We start from the raw sequence: 16,610 nt of genomic DNA on the forward strand, positions 1-16,610 counted from the left end.
ACTTTGGCAAATAGGAGACATCTATGATATCATGAGTGCTCTTCAAGCTACAAACAATTTTTCTGCTCCAACTCAGAAGCTGTGGCTATGCCCCACTACCCAAAGAGAACATTTTCCTCTAATACCTGTTGATAAGCAAAGACACCAAAGCCAGTGTAGGTTTTTTGTTGTTGTTTTGAGACAGGTTTTTTTTCTATTTTTATTATTATTATTTTGGTTTTTCGAGACAGGGTTTCTCTGTATAGCTCTAGCTATCCTGGAACTCACTTTGTAGACCAGGCTGGCCTCAAACTCAGAAATCTGCCTGTCTCTGCCTCCCAAGTGCTGGGATTAAAGGCGTGTGCCACTGCGCCCGGCTGGTGTGTGTGTGTAGCCCAGACTGGCTTTCCAACTCATGATCCTCCTGCATCAGCCTCTTGAGCACTGGGATTGTAAAGAGTGGGCATTGCTTGGCCAGAATGTTGTTTTTGGACTAGCTAACAAGAGAATGTGATATCAGCTTGGCTGGTACACTGGACCCTCTGTTGAAATCTTCTAAGAAAATTGCTGCTATTATTCTTTTCTAGATTTTGAAACTTAATTTTGATAAAGTATTATAATTTTTAAAAATGTTGCAAGATTGGTATAAAAGCGTACTGTATTCCCTTTATCCAAGGTTACCAGTTATCAGCAGTTTGTGTTCATTTGCTCTTTCTTTCTTTTTTTTTACAAATCATTTGAGCATAAACAGTGAGAGGGTGGTATTTGTCAAGGCTATTCTGTTGTGAAGAGTATCTCAGATGCAACCACTGGTGTAGCAGAACATTGGTGGAGGGACAGGACCCCAGAGGTAAAGACCCCGTGTAGCTACCAAGCATATGTTTGTAAATCTAGTAGAATCTTTGATGTTAGGTAAAAAAGTCATGACCAAATGTAAAAGTATTTAAGACGTACCCTTTCCCTTTCACTGTTCTCATCATGTTTTCTTTCCTCTGTCAATTTTTTTTTTGAGACAGGGTTTCTCTGTGTAGCCCTGGCTGTCCTGGAACTCATTCTGTAGACCATGCTGGCCTCGAACTCAGAAATCCACCTGCCTCTGCCTCCTGAGTGCTGGGATTAAAGGCGTGTGCCTCTACGCCTGGCTTTCCTCTATCAAAATTTTTTTTTGTTCTTTCTTTTTTTCCTTTTTTTCTTTTTTTCTTTTTTTCTTTTTTGTTTTTTGGTTTTTTTGTTTTTCTTTTTCCTCTGTCAAATTTTAATACTATGAAACCCCTCAGTTCTGTGGCCATTAATATAGCCGCTATTTAATTCATTCAGCAAACATACTGAGTGCTTTCTGTTTGCTAGGGGTATAAAAGGTGAAAGATACTCATACCCTTAAGAGTTTAATGTCCAGTGGAAAGAATGTAAGGAATCTTCTCACAGGAGGAGGAATGTTCTGCTGATGGCAACAGAGGCCTGGTTAAGGAGCTGAAGAGTAGACATGTGAGAGTCACTTACCTGGATGCAACTATACATATCTTTAAGGCCTTCTGCTGTTAAATGACAAGGTTCATGCGTTAGAGAATTCTTTGATGTCATGCATCCACCACAGACAATGGAATCAGGCAAACTTGGACTCAAATTTTGGCTCTTGCATTTGATATTGGCTAGTTTACTTCTCTATGCCTCAGTTTCTTCATATGCCAAAGCATATTTCTAGGATGGTAATGAGCATTTAGTTGAAGTAATAGTTGCTCTATAAATATTCATTTCATCTCCTCTTACAAAAAATACAATATGTTGTGAGTAACATAAAAAATATTAGATATTAAGGTAGGATCCAAGCGGGAATTTCTTGTTTGTTTTTTTTTCAAAAAAAGATAAATTAGATAAATACCTAATTATTAGTTGTATTAGGAAAGATGACGGCAGTTACCTTATGGGATAATAAATACAATAGAAGTAGTGATTTGGTAACCATTTTCTCTTAAGTTGAGTACTGAACAGCTAGCTCTCTGAGCAGTAGATATCTCTTAGAGGTGTGAATCTTGAAATGGTGAAACAGAGCCAACTTGCTCAAGGTCACACACGCATACATACACACAGTAAGGAAGAGAGAGAATTCATTCCTCTGTGACTGACCAGTGGAGTGCTCTTGGAACCTCAAGAATGAATAATAATAATAAACTAGGTAAAGTGAAGAGAGAAGAGATTGGCAGGTGGAGGGAATAGGAGGTAGGACAGCACTGAGGTGGGATGGAGGAATAAAGGATTTACAGAGCTTTGGCTGGATCTGTGAAGAGAGACAAGGTAGGCAGAACATTGGTAGACTTTGTGGAACCTCATTAAGAAGCTTATGCTTTATTTTAAAGATAAATAAGCATAGGCCTCCTTGAAAGTATTTTATTAAAATTTTTCCTAACTGCATGTGTGAGTACTTCAGAAAAGTATTCAGTGGTTTCTAAAAAAAGCTTTATGTAATTTCTTCACTGTTCATATTGCATTCCAATATAGGCAATGTTTCTGTATAAAACCTATGTTAAATGCATAGGTAGGTAGCTTAGACTGTCTCTGAATGTTGTAAGAAGAGTTGCCATTAGTGCTGGCGAGATGGCTCAGTGGTTAAGAGCACTGACTGCTCTTCCGAGGGTCCTGAGTTCAAATCCCAGCAACCACATGGTGGCTCACAACCATCCGTAACAAAATCTGATGCCCTCTTCTGTAGTATCTGAGGTCAGCTACGGTGTACTTACATATAATAAATAAATAAATCTTTTAAAAAAAATACCCAATTAAAACTGTGCAAGAGTCAGGCAGTAGGCGTATACCTTTAAAAAAAAAGAAGAAGAGTTGCCATCATACTAAAAAAAGGTAGAAAGAAGTTTAATTAGTTTCATATCTTACATTTTAGGATGCATTAAGGGAAGTTATCTAACTTCCATTAAGCCCCATGAAATAAACAAACAATTGGAATTGAGAGGAAAATTAATTTCTGGAAACCTGGATTTGGACTTACAAATGGAACAGTGGAATATAAGGCTTTAGTTTAAATGTATCATAAGTAAGGTACTTCTGTGACTAAATGGTAACTTGTCAACTTTTTTTCCTTTTTTTTTTTTTGATTTTTTTAAATTAGGTACTTTCTTCATTCACATCTCCAGTGTTATCACAAAAGTCCCCCCACCCTTCCCCCAACTCCCCCTCCCACCCACTCCCACTTTCCGGCCCTGGCATTCCCCTGCACTGAGGCATATAAAGTCTGCACGACCAATGGGCCTCTCTTTCCACTGATGGCCGACTAGGCCATCTTCTGATACATATGCAGCTAGAGACATGAGCTCTGGGGGGCACTGGTTAGTTCATATTGTTGTTCCACCTATAGGATTGCAGACCCCTTCAGCTCCTTGGTTACTTTCTCTAGCTCCTCCATTGGGGGCCCTGTGATTCATCCAATAGATGACTGTGAGCATCCACTTCTGTGTTTGCCAGGCCCCGGCATAGTCTTACAAGAGACAGCTATATCAGGGTCCTTTCAGCAAAATCCCGCTAGTGTATGCAATGGTGTCAGCATTTGGAGGCTGATTAAGGGATGGATTCCCGGATATGGCAGTCTCTAGATGGTCCATCCTTTTGTCTCAGCTCCAAACTGTGTCTCTGTAACTCCTTCCATGGGTGTTTTGTTCCCAATTATAAGAAGGGGCAAAGTGTCCACACTTTGGTCTTCGTTCTTCTTCAGTTTCATGTGTTTAGCAAATTGTATCTTATATCTTGGGTATTCTAAGTTTCTGGGCTAATATCCACTTATCAGTGAGTATATATCATGTGAGTTCTTTTGTGATTGGGTTACCTCACTCAAGATGATACCCTCCAGGTCCATTCATTTGTCTAGGAATTTCATAAATTCATTCTTTTTAATAGCTGAGTAGTACTCCATTGTGTAAATGTACCACATTTTCTGTATCCATTCCTCTGTTGAGGGGCATTTGGGTTCTTTCCAGCTTCTGGCTATTATAAATAAGGTTGCTATGAACATAGTGGAGCATGTGTCTTTCTTACTAGTTGGAACATCTTCTGGATATATGCCCAGGAGAGGTATTGCGGGATCCTCCGGGTAGTACTATGTCGAATTTTCTGAGGAACTGCCAGAATGATTTCCAGAGTGGTTGTACAAGCTTGCAATCCCACCAACAATGGAGGAATGTTCCTCTTTCTCTACATCCTCGCCAGCATCTTGTCAACTTTTTAAAAAAGATTTATTTTATGTACATGAATACACTGTAGCTATCTTCAGACACACCAGAAGAGGGCATCAGGTCCCAAGACAGATGGTTGTGAGCCACCATGTGGTTGCTGGGAATTGAACTCAGGACCTCTGGAAGAGCAGCCAATGCTCTTAACTGCTAAGCCATTTCTCCAGCCTCTGAAATTTGTCATTTTTAAATTTTGTGTGTTTGCAATCTGTGATGGTAGACAGCACATTTATGAGACTAGAAAGACTGAAACATTTTTTTTACTATTTTTTTTATATTTTCATTCAGGTAGTGGAAGTTTTTGTATTTAGAACTGTTTTTATGTACAGCATAAACCTCATGAGAAAATTGGTTTTCTTTTCCCCTTGCCATATATATTGGGTCACAAACATAATTTTTTTTGTTTGTTTTTTGTTTTTTTGAGACAGGGTTTCTCTGTATAGCCCTGGCTATCCTGGAACTCACTTTGTAGACTAGGCTGGCCTCGAACTCAGAAATCCGCCTTCCTCTGCCTCTGCTGGGATTAAAGGTGTGCTCCACCACCGCCCTGCACAAACATACTTTTAAGTAGCCTGTACTAGTTAACTTTTAGAGGTAAGAGAAATCACTTAGTTGGTGGCTTGATGGTTTAGGATGGCTTTGCTTAGCCAGCTGGTGTTTAGGAAAGAGGCCCTAAGCTTGGATGGCTCACCACTCTTTGTGGTCTCTTCTAGGTGGCTAGTCTAGTCTAGTGGTCTCAGAGTCTCAAGGGAGAGAAGCAAGGGAGAGTAAGCACCCAACCAGTACATAAGTACTTTTTTTTTCAAGCATCCATTCCTGCTACATTTACTATTGTTCCATTGCTAAGTCACAAGAGTACTTTCATGACCTAGTCCAAAGTCATTGTGGGAGACCATTTAAAGAGTGGATATAAGGAGCTGTGAATAAATTGGTAGCCTTTATAGCAATAATGCATAATAATTGGTAATGAATGGAAAGCCATAGGGAGGCAGTGTGGTTTTAGAAGTAGATTTTCTCACAAATGTGTCAACTGCTCTCTGATCTTATATAGCTTTTATCAAAGGAGTTCCTGTGTTTCCTCCACACCCATTCATGTTTAATCACATTTGTAGTTAAGCAAAAAGATTTGGTAATCTACCATCAGGAGATGAAAGGAAAAAGTGGCAATTTTGCCTCGGACCCCTCTCCCTCCCCCTTTAATATAATTTTTATCTAAGAGAAGAAATTGGGCATTGTAGTATGGATAAAGGATTCTTTGTAAATATGTTTTATTCCAATTTTAAAAATATTCCTGTGGTTGCAGTGACGAATCCAGCATCATACTGTGGAGTGGCCAAGATCTACCAGTGTGGGGGCATCAGACTTTGACCTTACGTTGGAAGATCTCAGAGGTAATCGCTCTTTAGGACTGAAATTTATTATATAAAATGTAATGGTCTTCAGAAATGTGGGAAACTGAGTTAAAATGCTCATTTTTGTGCATCACAGGGGTGGGTGTGTATTCCTCTTGAAATTTGGGTGATGGCAGAATCTTAGGTTTCCTTATTTCTTCCTAGGATAAAAATTTAGAATTCCTGATATTTAAGTCAGGAGCTTGAAAAGAGCTGTCCATATTTATAAACATAGTATTTGACTTAGCACTTTATCCAAGACTTAATTCAACAAATACTTATATGTTAATTGGAATATTGCTTATAGTAACAGAAGATTAGTGATATATTGAGTACCAGTCAGAACTTAGTTACATAAAACAGTATTGTTACATTGTATATTAGAAACAGAGTAGAGCATGCATTACCATTTATGTAAAACAGATAGTAATGGCAAGAATATGTAAATTTTTGATTACATAGACAGGCTGTTTAAGCACTGACAGTTTCGGGGCATGAATGACCTGGACTAGTGGTTGAGAGTGAGATCTTTCACTGCGTAACCTCTTCTGTATATACCTTTTGAATTTTAAGGTGTGTTATTTTCCTATTTCAAAATTTAAATGTGGGGGCTGGAGAGATGGCTCAGCAGTTAAGAGCACTGACTGCTCTTCCTAAGGTCCTGAGTTCAAATCCCAGCAACCACATGGTGGCTCATAGCCATCCATAATGAGATCTGATGTCCTCCTTTGGTGTGTCTGAAGACAGCTACAGTGTACTTACATATAATAATAAATAAGATAATGAATAAAATCTTTTTTAAAAAAGTTAAATGTGTTTTTAAGAAGAGCTGATACATAGTTATAGGAATTCCCATGACTCCTTCCCAACTTGACTTGATGAGATTAAAAGAAAAAGAAATTCCAGGTAAGATTTTTCCCCTTGAAATGCTTCTTGGTATAGTTCTGACTTTTTTTTTTTTTTTTTTTTTTTTGTGGTGCTGGGGTGGGCATTGAGCCTATGCAGATTTTTCCGGTTTTCCGTGTACTACATACATACTATACCACTGAGCTATACCTCCAGCATTGAATTATGTGTGTATGTAGACTAGAGGAAATTGATGTGATAAATAGTAGTTTATAGGTCTTTGTGTGAGCATAAGTTTTCAGTTCCTTTTGGATGAATACATGGGAATGGGATTACTGATGTTTATCTGACAGAAATGGACACACTGTCCTCCAAAGGGGTTCTGTCATTTCGGATTCCAGTAAGCCATGGAAGGGGATATGTGTTGAAGTTCATTTTCCTGCATATGGGATGTTTTTTGGCATCATTTGTTAAAAAGTCTGTCTTCTATTTCTTCAATTTTCTTTGCATCTGTGCATCTATTTCTGAGCAACTCCGCTCCATAAATCTGTGTGTTTTAACCATTTTTCCATTAATTATACTACCTTCTTTTCTTTGCAGTGCTGAGGGTGGATCCCATGGACTAAAGCATGCTGGGCAAGTGCTCTAGCACCGAACCTCATCCCCAGCTATGATATACTATGTTCACATACTTTCTCAAGAACTATAGTTTTGTATACTTCCTTAAGTACTGTAATTTCGTAGTTAATCTTGAAATATGTAAAATTAATACTCTGATATTTTCCTTCTTTAGAAATGTAGTGAGAAAGGATCACTTAATTTGTTGCCATCTCTCATTAGGAATAATACTGGCTGTAGAATTTTGGTTTTGGGGTTTTTTTTTTTTGTTTGTGTTTGTATAGATTTTTTTCTGTAGAAAGCAATTTACCTTAGTAGATTTGAGGCTGTTATCTTAGAAGGCTTGGTTGTAAAATTAGCCTTTGGCTGATGGATGAAAAATTGACTTCTTAAACATTTTAGAAAAATGTTATAACTTACCTTCATTTGTTCCCTTTCCAGTGCTCTTTATTTCTTTTCTTGATCCTAGTTTCCCAACTTGCTTAAAGAATTTTCTTTAACCAGACAACATTCTACTATGGAGGGGAAGGAAGAAGATCCTACTTCTAGTTGAGCTATTGAGAGTAATGGCTACTAGGAGGAGAGTCAGTTTTCTTTAGAAATGTGGTCCCTAATAGATTATCCATGCTTTAGTGGATGGCCCTATACACATGCATATATGAACAGCACACATTGGACTTTAAGTGAGTTAGTTTTTTTCAAAGCATATGAAGTTGGAAGAGAGGTAAGGGTAGATCATGGAGGAGTTAGAGGAAAGTGTAGGTGGTGAATATGATCCAAATACATTGTATGTATGTCTGGAATTCTCAAAAGAATTAATAAAATGTTATATTAAAGTAAAACTTAATTTTAATGAAAAGCGGATTTAAAACATTTTTAGGGTAGGTCTGATGGTAGTATATTGTTTTTCTTTGTCTGAGAAGGTTTTCATACTCTACTCACTTTTGAAGGTCATTTGTGCAATATAGAATAATGGCTGGAAGAGATTTTCCTCCTCCTTCAATATATTATTCCAGTGTTGCATATCATCTAGTTAAGTGTGGCATAATTATTATCCTTGTGTACATCTAATGTCTCTCTTTGCTTCTGACAACCTTAAAGGTTTTCTTTTTACCTTTGATTTTAAGCAATTTGAATATGATATACTTAGATGTGGCTTTATATTTTTCTTTTTTTTTTTTTTTTTTTTTGGTTTTTTGAGACAGGGTTTCTCTGTGTAGCTCTGGCTATCCTGGAACTCACTTTGTAGACCAGGCTGGCCTCGAACTCAGAAATCCGCCTGCCTCTGCCTCCCAAGTGCTAGGACTAAAGGCGTGCGCCACCACGCCCGGCTTTTATATTTTTTCTTATTTATCCTGTTTAATAGTCTTCAAACTTCCTTTATCTGTGGTTTCTGTGTGTAATTTTCAGCTATTTTTTCAAATAATTCAGCTTTTGTTTTGTTTGTCTGGGATTCTAACTCCAAGTTAGTTATACTGTTAATGGCTCACAGTTCTTGAATGTTCTGTGCTGTTTTAATTATTTTTGCCTGCATGTATGTCAGTGTACCACATGTGTGCAATGCCTGTGAAAACCAGAAGAGAGTGTTGAGTTCCCTGGAACTGGATTTACAGAATGTTGTGGAGCCAGCATGTGGGTTCTCAGAATCCAACCCAGATCCTCAGCAAGAATAACAAGTGCTCTTACACACTGAACCATCATTCCAGAGTATGCTGGGTGGTGCTGGTGGTGCTGATGGTGCTGGTGGTGGCAGTTATTCTCATCCTCTTCTCCTTCCTCTTCCTTCCCTCCTCCTTTCCTTCCTACCTCACTTCCTTCTTCTCTTTCCTCTTCCCTTTCCTCCTCCCTTTCTCCGTCCCTTCCTCTGGCCTTTCCTCCCTTCTCTTCCTCCCTTCTCCTCTTTTTTCCTTCTCTTTCTTCCTTCTTTCTTCTTTCCTTTCTTCTTCTTTCTCCATCCTCCTTTGTTTTAATTTTTAGTGGCCTGATAAATAAACATGACCTTCAAGCTATTGTTTTCTTAGTTGCATCAAATTTAGTGTTGAGCTCACTGAGTTACTAATTTTTAAAACTTTATTATTTTTAGTATTTGTATTTGCTTTTTTCTCCTAGATTCCATTTCTTTGCTGAAATGATCTATCTGAACTTACATATTATCTGCTTTATTCATTAGGCTTTTTAAAAAGGATTTATTTATTACTATAAATAATTACACTCTAGCTATTTTCAGGTACACCAGAAGAGGGAGTCAGATCTCAATACAGGTGGTTGTGAGCCACCATGTAGTTGCTGGGATTTGAACTCAGGACCTTCGGAAGAGCAGTCAGTGTTCTTACCCACAGAGCCATCCCACCAGCCCTCATTAGGCTTTTTAACATGAATCATAATTCTTTAAATTTCATTTTTTGATAGTCCCAACATCTACTATGGTATTTGAACCCAGTAGTGCCTTGTAATTTGGGATATTTATGTACCTTTTGATACACCTTGTGAACATCCTTAAAACAGCACATCAACAATAGATTCTGATAAATTTAAATTTTCATTGTTATGTCTTCCTTTTCATTTCTGATTTTATTAATTTGGATACTGTCTCTGTGTCCTCTGGTTAGTCTGGCTAAGGGTTTATCTGTCTTGTTGATTTTCTCAAAGAATCAGCTCCTGGTTTTGTTGATTCTTTGTATAGTTGTTTTTGATTCTATGTGGTTGATTTCAACCCTGACTTTGATTCTTTCCTGCCATCTTCTCTTCTTGGGTGTATTGCTTCTTTTTGTTCTAGAGCTTTCAGGTGTGCTGTCAAGCTGCTAGTGTAAGCTCTCTTCAGTTTCTTTTTGGAGGCACTTAGAGCTATGAGTTTTCCTTTTACCGCTGCTTTTATTGTGCCCCATAAGTTTTGGTATGATATGTCTTCATCTTCATTAAATTCTAAAAGGCCTTTAATTTCTTTCTTTATTTCTTGACCAAGTTATCATTGAATAGAGCCTTGTTCAGCTTCCAAGTGTTTGTGGCTTTCCATTGTTTTTGTTGGTATTTAAGACCAGCCTTAGTCCGTGGTGATCTGATAGAATGCATGGGACAATTTCAATATTTTTGTATCTATTGAGGCCTGTTTTATGACCAGTTATATGGTCAGTTTTGGAGAAGGTACCATGAGGTGCTGAGGAGAAGGTATATTCTTTTGCTTTAGGATGAAATGTTTTACAAATATCTGATAGATCCATTTGGTTCATAACTTCTGTTAGTTTCACTGTGTCTCTATTTAGTTTGTTTCCAGGATCTGTCGAGTGCTGAGGGTGGGATGTTGAAGACTCCCACTATTATTGTCTGGGGTGTGATGTGTGCTTTGAGCTTTAGTAAAGTTTCTTTTATGAATGTGGGTGCCCTTGCACTTGGAGCATAGATGTTCAGAATTGCGAGGTCATCTTGGTAGATTTTTCTTTGATGAGTATAAAGTGTCCTTCCTTATCTTTTTGGATAACTTTTGGTTGAAAATTGATTTTATTCGTTATTAGAATGGCTACTCCAGCTTGTTTCTTGGGACCATTTGCTTGGAAAATTGTTTTCCAACATTTAACTCTGAGGTATTGCCTGTCTTTGTCACTGTGGTACATTTCCTGTATGCAGCAAAATACTGGGTCCTGTTTATGTATCCAGTCTGTTAGTCTATGTCTTTTTTCGAGAATTGAGTCCATTGATGTTAAGAGTTATTAAGGAAAATGGATTATTACTTCCTGTTATTTTTTATTGGGTGTTTATTTCATTTATATTTCCAATGCTATCCCAAAAGTCCCCCCACACGCTCCCCCACCCACTCCCCTACACACCCACTCCCACTTCTTGGCCCTGGCATTCCCCTGTACTGAAGCAGTTAAAGTTTGCACGACCAATGGGCCTCTCTTTTCACTGATGGCCGACTAGGCCATCTTCTAACTCATATACAGCTAGAGACACGAGCTCCGGCAGGTATTGGTTAGTTCATATTGTTGTTCCACCTATTAGGATTGCAGATCCCTTCAGCTCCTTGGTTACTTTCTCTAGCTCCTCCATTGGGGGCCCTGTGATCCATCCAATAGATGACTGTGAGCATCCACTTCTGTGTTTGCCAGGCCCCGGCATAGTCTTACAAGAGACAGCCATATCTGGGTCCTTTCAGCAAAATCTTGCTAGTGTATGCAATGGTGTCATCGTTTGGAAGCTGATTATGGGATGGATCCCCGGATATGGCAGTCTCTAGATGGTCCATCCTTTCGTCTCAGCTCCAAACGTTGTCTCTGTAACTCCTTCCATGGGTGTTTTGTTCCCAATTCTAAGAAGGGGCAAAGTGTCCACACTTTGGTCTTCGTTCTTCTTGAGTTTCATGTATTTAGCAAATTGTATCTTATATCTTGGGTATTCTAAGTTTCTGGGCTAATATCCACTTATCAGTGAGTACATATCATGTGAGTTCTTTTGTGATTGGGTTACCTCACTCAGGATGATACTCCAGGCCCATCCATTTGCCTAGGAATTTCATAAATTCATTCTTTTTAATAGCTGAATAGTACTCCATTGTGTAAATATACCAGATTTTCTGTATCCATTCCACTGTTGAGGGGCCTCTGCGTTCTTTCCAGCTTCTGGCTATTATAAATAAGGCTGCTATGAACATAGTGGAGCATGTGTCCTTCTTACCGGTTGGAACATCTTCTGGATATATGCCCAGGAGAGGTATTGCGGGATCCTCCGGTAGTACTATGTCGAATTTTCTGAGGAACTGCCAGACTGATTTCCAGAGTGATTGTATAAGCTTGCAATCCCACCAACAATGAAGGAGTGTTCCTCTTTCCATCCTTGCCAGCATCTGCTGTCACCTGAATTTTTGATCTTAGCCATTCTGACTGGTGTGAGGTGGAATCTCAAGGTTGTTTTGATTTGCATTTCCCTGATGATTAAGGATGTTGAACATTTTTTTCAGTTGCTTCTCAGCCATTCGGTATTCCTCAGGTGAGAATTCTTTGTTTATCTCTGAGCCCCATTTTTAATGGGGTTATTTGATTTTCTGGAGTCCACTTTCTTGAGTTCTTTATATATATTGGATATTAGTCCCCTATCTGATTTAGGATAGGTAAAGAGCCTTTCCCAATCTGTTGGTGGCCTTTTTGTCTTATTGACGGTGTCTTTTGCCTTACAGAAACTTGTGTATGTCAATACTTCTTTTATCTTTCTGCACTTATACTTTGATTCTTTTATGGTCAGAATAATATCAGTGTTTTAAAACTTGATTTATGACTCTATGTGGTCTATCTTGATATCTTTTCTATGAATACTTCAAAGTAACATAGTTTTCTGTGGTTGGATGCATTGTTCTAAAAGGGCTGATTAAATTCTGCCGGTTGATGGTGTTGAGTAGTTTTTCTATATTCTTGTTGACTTTCTGGCAGTTCTACCAATTGTTGAAGGAAGGATGTTGGTCTCTATCCATAATTTTGACTTTTCAGTTCATCCTTTCATCTTAGTTTTTGCTTTACCTGTTTTGTAGTTTGTATTTAGATATGTACACACTCAATATTTTTTCTGTCTACTTCATATAGTGATATTTTGTCATTTTTAATATCTTCAATCTGGGTTCATATTTTTAAGATAGATTCATTTATTTATATATTTATTTATATGAGTACACTGTCAACTGTCTTCAGACACACACCAGAAGAGGGTATTAGATCCCATTACAGATAGTTGTGAGCCGCCATGTGGTTGCTGGGGATTGAACTCAGGACCTCTGAAGAGCAGCCAGTGAGTGCTCTTAACCGCTGAGCCGTCTCTCCAGCCCTCCTGGGTAAACTTTTATATTAACATAACCACTTTGGTTTCTTTTGAGTAATTTTTGTGTTTTATTCCTTTTTTAACTCAGTAAGTTTTTGTATACAGTATATAGAATATGAAGTATTTTAAGTTCATTCTTTAAATCAGTTCATTGGTTTACTTAGAATATTTATATTTTCTAGCCCTTCAAAGATCAATTTAATACCTCTAGAATATAATTTCTATATTTGTGCCAGGTTTATGTGACTGGTTTTTTGAGAAAGGTTCTCACTCTGCACCTAGCTGGTTTGGATCTCTGTATAAATTTAGGCTGGCTTCCAATTCAGAGAAATTTACTGCCTTTACCTCTAGAGTTCTGGGATTAAAGGCATGTGGCACCACACTCAGTTTAAATGATATTTTAATGCATGGTACAACTGAAAGCTTACTTAGATGAAGAGTTAAAAGTCTCAGCTCTAGTTTCTTCTCTTACCATATTCTGTGACCTTCTTCTAAAGATATTAGCCATGTTCCATTAAAAAAATTTTCCCTGAAGACCAGGGAGATGACTCAGTTTTAAATGCCTGCCATATAATCATGATGTCTGAGTTTGGATTCCCAGTATTCATATAAAGCCTAATGCTGTGGTATACATTAGTAACTTCAGAACTGAGGTAGAAAGGGGAGGAAGGAGATAGGCAGATACCTGGAGCTCATGGTATCTGTATTCCTGTGAATCTATATTCCTCTTTCAGTAATAGACACTGTATTAAAAAGAGAAACAAATACAGTGGAGGGCACTGGACAGATGGCCCAACAGTCAAGAACTTACACGTCTATGCATACATCCTACAAACATCCTACTGGCTATCAAGTCTAAGGCTGGTTAATAGGCACAGAGATAAGATTTGACACACTCTTTGCCTCCCAGGAATTTAAGCTCGGCTGGGAGACATGGTCAGATAATCACATTACTATAGGGGTAAATATTAAAGCCAGAAGGTTAGTATTCAACCCAGGTTGGGAGTGGAAGCAAGTTAAGCAAGTCTTCTAACAAAATATAATTGCTGTACTTAAAATCAAAAACAGTAGAAATAGACCAGGTAAAGAAAAGGGCAGAAGAAAATCAAATACTTCTGAATTTTACTTTCCGTTTGTATTATTATTTTTTTCATACTCCATATTTTATCCCCCCTTCCCCCCTTACTGTTCCACATACCATACTTCCCACCCCCCTGTCTCCACGTGGATGTCCCCAACCCTCACCCACCTGATCTCTAAACTCCCTGGGGCCTCTAGTCTCTTGAGGGTTAGGTGTGTCATCTCTGAATAAGCACAGACCTGGCAGTCCTCTACTGTATGTGTGTTGGGGGCCTCATATCAGCTGGTGTATGATGTCTGTTTGGTGGTCCAGTGTCTGAGAGATCCCAGGGGTTCAGATTAATTGAGACTGCTGGTTCTCCTACAGGGTCGCCCTCCTCAGCTTCTTTCAGCGTTCCCTAAAACAACAACAGGGGTCAGCTGCTTCTGTCCATTGGTTGAGTGCAAATATCTGCATCCAACTCTTTCAGCTGCTTGTTGGGTCTTTCAGAAGGCAGTCATGATAGGTCCCTTTTTGTGAGCTCTCCATAGCCTCAGCAATAGTGTCAGGCCTTGGGACCTCCCCTTGAGCTGGATCCCACTTTGGGCCTGTGGCTGGACCATCTTTTCCTCAGGCTCCTCTCCATTTCTATCCCTGTAATTCTTTCAGGCAGGAACAATTATGAGTCAGAGATGTGACTGTGGGATGGCAACCCCATCCCTCACTTGATGTCCTCTCTTCCTGCTGGAGGTGGGCTCTATAATTTCCCTCTCCTTACTCTCCAGCATTTCATTTAAGATGCCTCCTTTTGAGTACTGAGAGGCTCTCACCCCTCAGGTCTCTGGTGCATTCTGGAAGGTCTCACCAACCTTCTATTTCCCGAGGTTCCCTGTTTACATTCTTTCTGTTGGCCCTCAGCACTTCAGTCCTTTTCCCTCACTCAATACCAGTTCCGGTTCCCCAGTCTCCTCCACTGCCCCCACATCCTGTCTACATTCCCTCCCAGTTCCCCCCTCCCCACTTGTGATTGCTTTCTTCTCTCTCCCAAGTGGGACTGAGGTGTCCTCACTTGGGCACTTCAGCTTGTTGACCTTTTCACGTTCTGTGGAATGTATCCTGGGAATTCTGTACTCTTTTTTTTTTTTGAGGGGGAGGACTAATATCCACTTATTAGTGAGTACATAATATGCACGTCCTTTTGGGTCTGAGTTACCTCACTCAGGATATTTTCTAGTTCCATCCATTTGCCTGCAAAACTCAGGATATCCTCGTTCTTAATAGCTGAGTAGTATTTCATTGTGTAAATGAACCACATTTTCTGTATCCATTCTTCTGTTGTGGGACATCTATGTTGTTTCTAGCTTCTGGTTATCACAAATAAGGTTGCTATGAACATAATAGAATATGTGCCCCTATGGCATGGTGGGGCATCTTTTGTGTATTTTCTCAAGAGTTGTATAGCTGGGTTTTCAGATAGATCTATTTCCAATTTTTTGAGCAACCTCCAGATTGATTTCCAGAGTAGTTGTACCAGTTTGCAATCCCACCAGCAATGGAGGAGTGTTCTCTTTCTCCACATCCTCTCCAACATGTATTGTCACCTGAGGTTTTGATCTTAGCCATTCTGATTGGTGTCAGGGTCATTTTGATTTGCATTTCTCTGATCACTAAGGACTTCGAACATTTCTTTAGGTGTTTCTGAGCCATTCTAGATTCCTCAGTTGTGAATTCTCAGTTTAGTTCTATACTCCATTTTTTTTAAAAGATTCATTTATTTGTTATATGTTAGTACACTGTAGCTGTCTTCAGACACTCCAGAAGAGGGCATCAGATTTCGTTACAGATGGTTGTGAGCCACCATGTGGTTTCTGGGATTTGAACTCGGGACCTTTAGGAAGAGCAGTCGGCGCTCTTAATCACTGAGCCATCTCACCAGCCCCTATACTCCATTTTTTATTGGGTTGTTTGGTTTTTTAGTGATTAACTTCTTGAGTTCTTTTTTATATTTTGAATATTCACACTCTATCAGATAAGGGGTTAGAGAAGAATTTTTCCCAATCTGTAGGTTGCCAATTTGTCTTAATGACTATGTCCTTTGCCTTACAGAAGCTTTCCAGTTTCCTGAGGTCCCATTTATCAATACTTGATCTTAGAGCATGAGCCATTGGAGTTCTGTTTAGGAAGTTTCCCCCTGTGCCAATGAGTTCAAGGCTCTTTCCCACTTTCTCTTCCTTTTTTTTTTTTTGTTTGTTTTTTGTTTGTTTGTTTTTGTTTTTTCCAGACAGGATTTCTCTGTGTAGCCCTGGCTGTCCTGGAACTCACTTTGTAGACCAGGCTGGCCTCGAACTCAATCCGCCTGGCTCTCCTTCCCAAGTGCTGGGATTAAAGGCATGCGCCACCACACCCGGCTCCACTTTCTTTTATTAGATTCAGTGTATCTGGTTTTATGTTGAGGTCCTTGATCCACTTGTGCTTGAGCTTTGTACAAGGTGACAAATATGGGTCTATTTTCATTCTTCTACATACAGACAGCCAGTTAGACCAGCACCATTTATTGAAAATGCTTTCTTTTTTCCTTTGTATATTTTTGGCATCTTTGTCAAAGATCAAGTGACCGTACGTGTGTGATCTTATTTCTGGGTCTTCAATTCTATTCCATTGATCAACGTGTCAAGACTTTTAAGA

At 39.0% G+C, this 16,610-nt stretch overlaps 1 protein-coding gene across 5 annotated transcripts in view; it reads left to right on the plus strand.

Moving 5' to 3' along the window:
• Jade3 (jade family PHD finger 3) overlaps window positions 1–16,610 on the plus strand; it is a 94,628-nt gene that overhangs the window by 4,385 nt on the left and 73,633 nt on the right. For all 5 annotated transcript variants that reach the window (XM_011247477.2, XM_030251375.1, XM_011247476.2 and 2 more), the window contains exon 3: window positions 5,515–5,602. The gene's annotated coding sequence lies outside the window, so the exon portion shown is untranslated. The remainder of the gene's footprint in view (window positions 1–5,514; window positions 5,603–16,610) is intronic.

The sequence above is a fragment of the Mus musculus genome, chromosome X (genome assembly GCF_000001635.26).
Source record: "Mus musculus strain C57BL/6J chromosome X, GRCm38.p6 C57BL/6J".
In the NCBI taxonomy this organism is placed as follows: domain Eukaryota; kingdom Metazoa; phylum Chordata; class Mammalia; order Rodentia; family Muridae; genus Mus; species Mus musculus.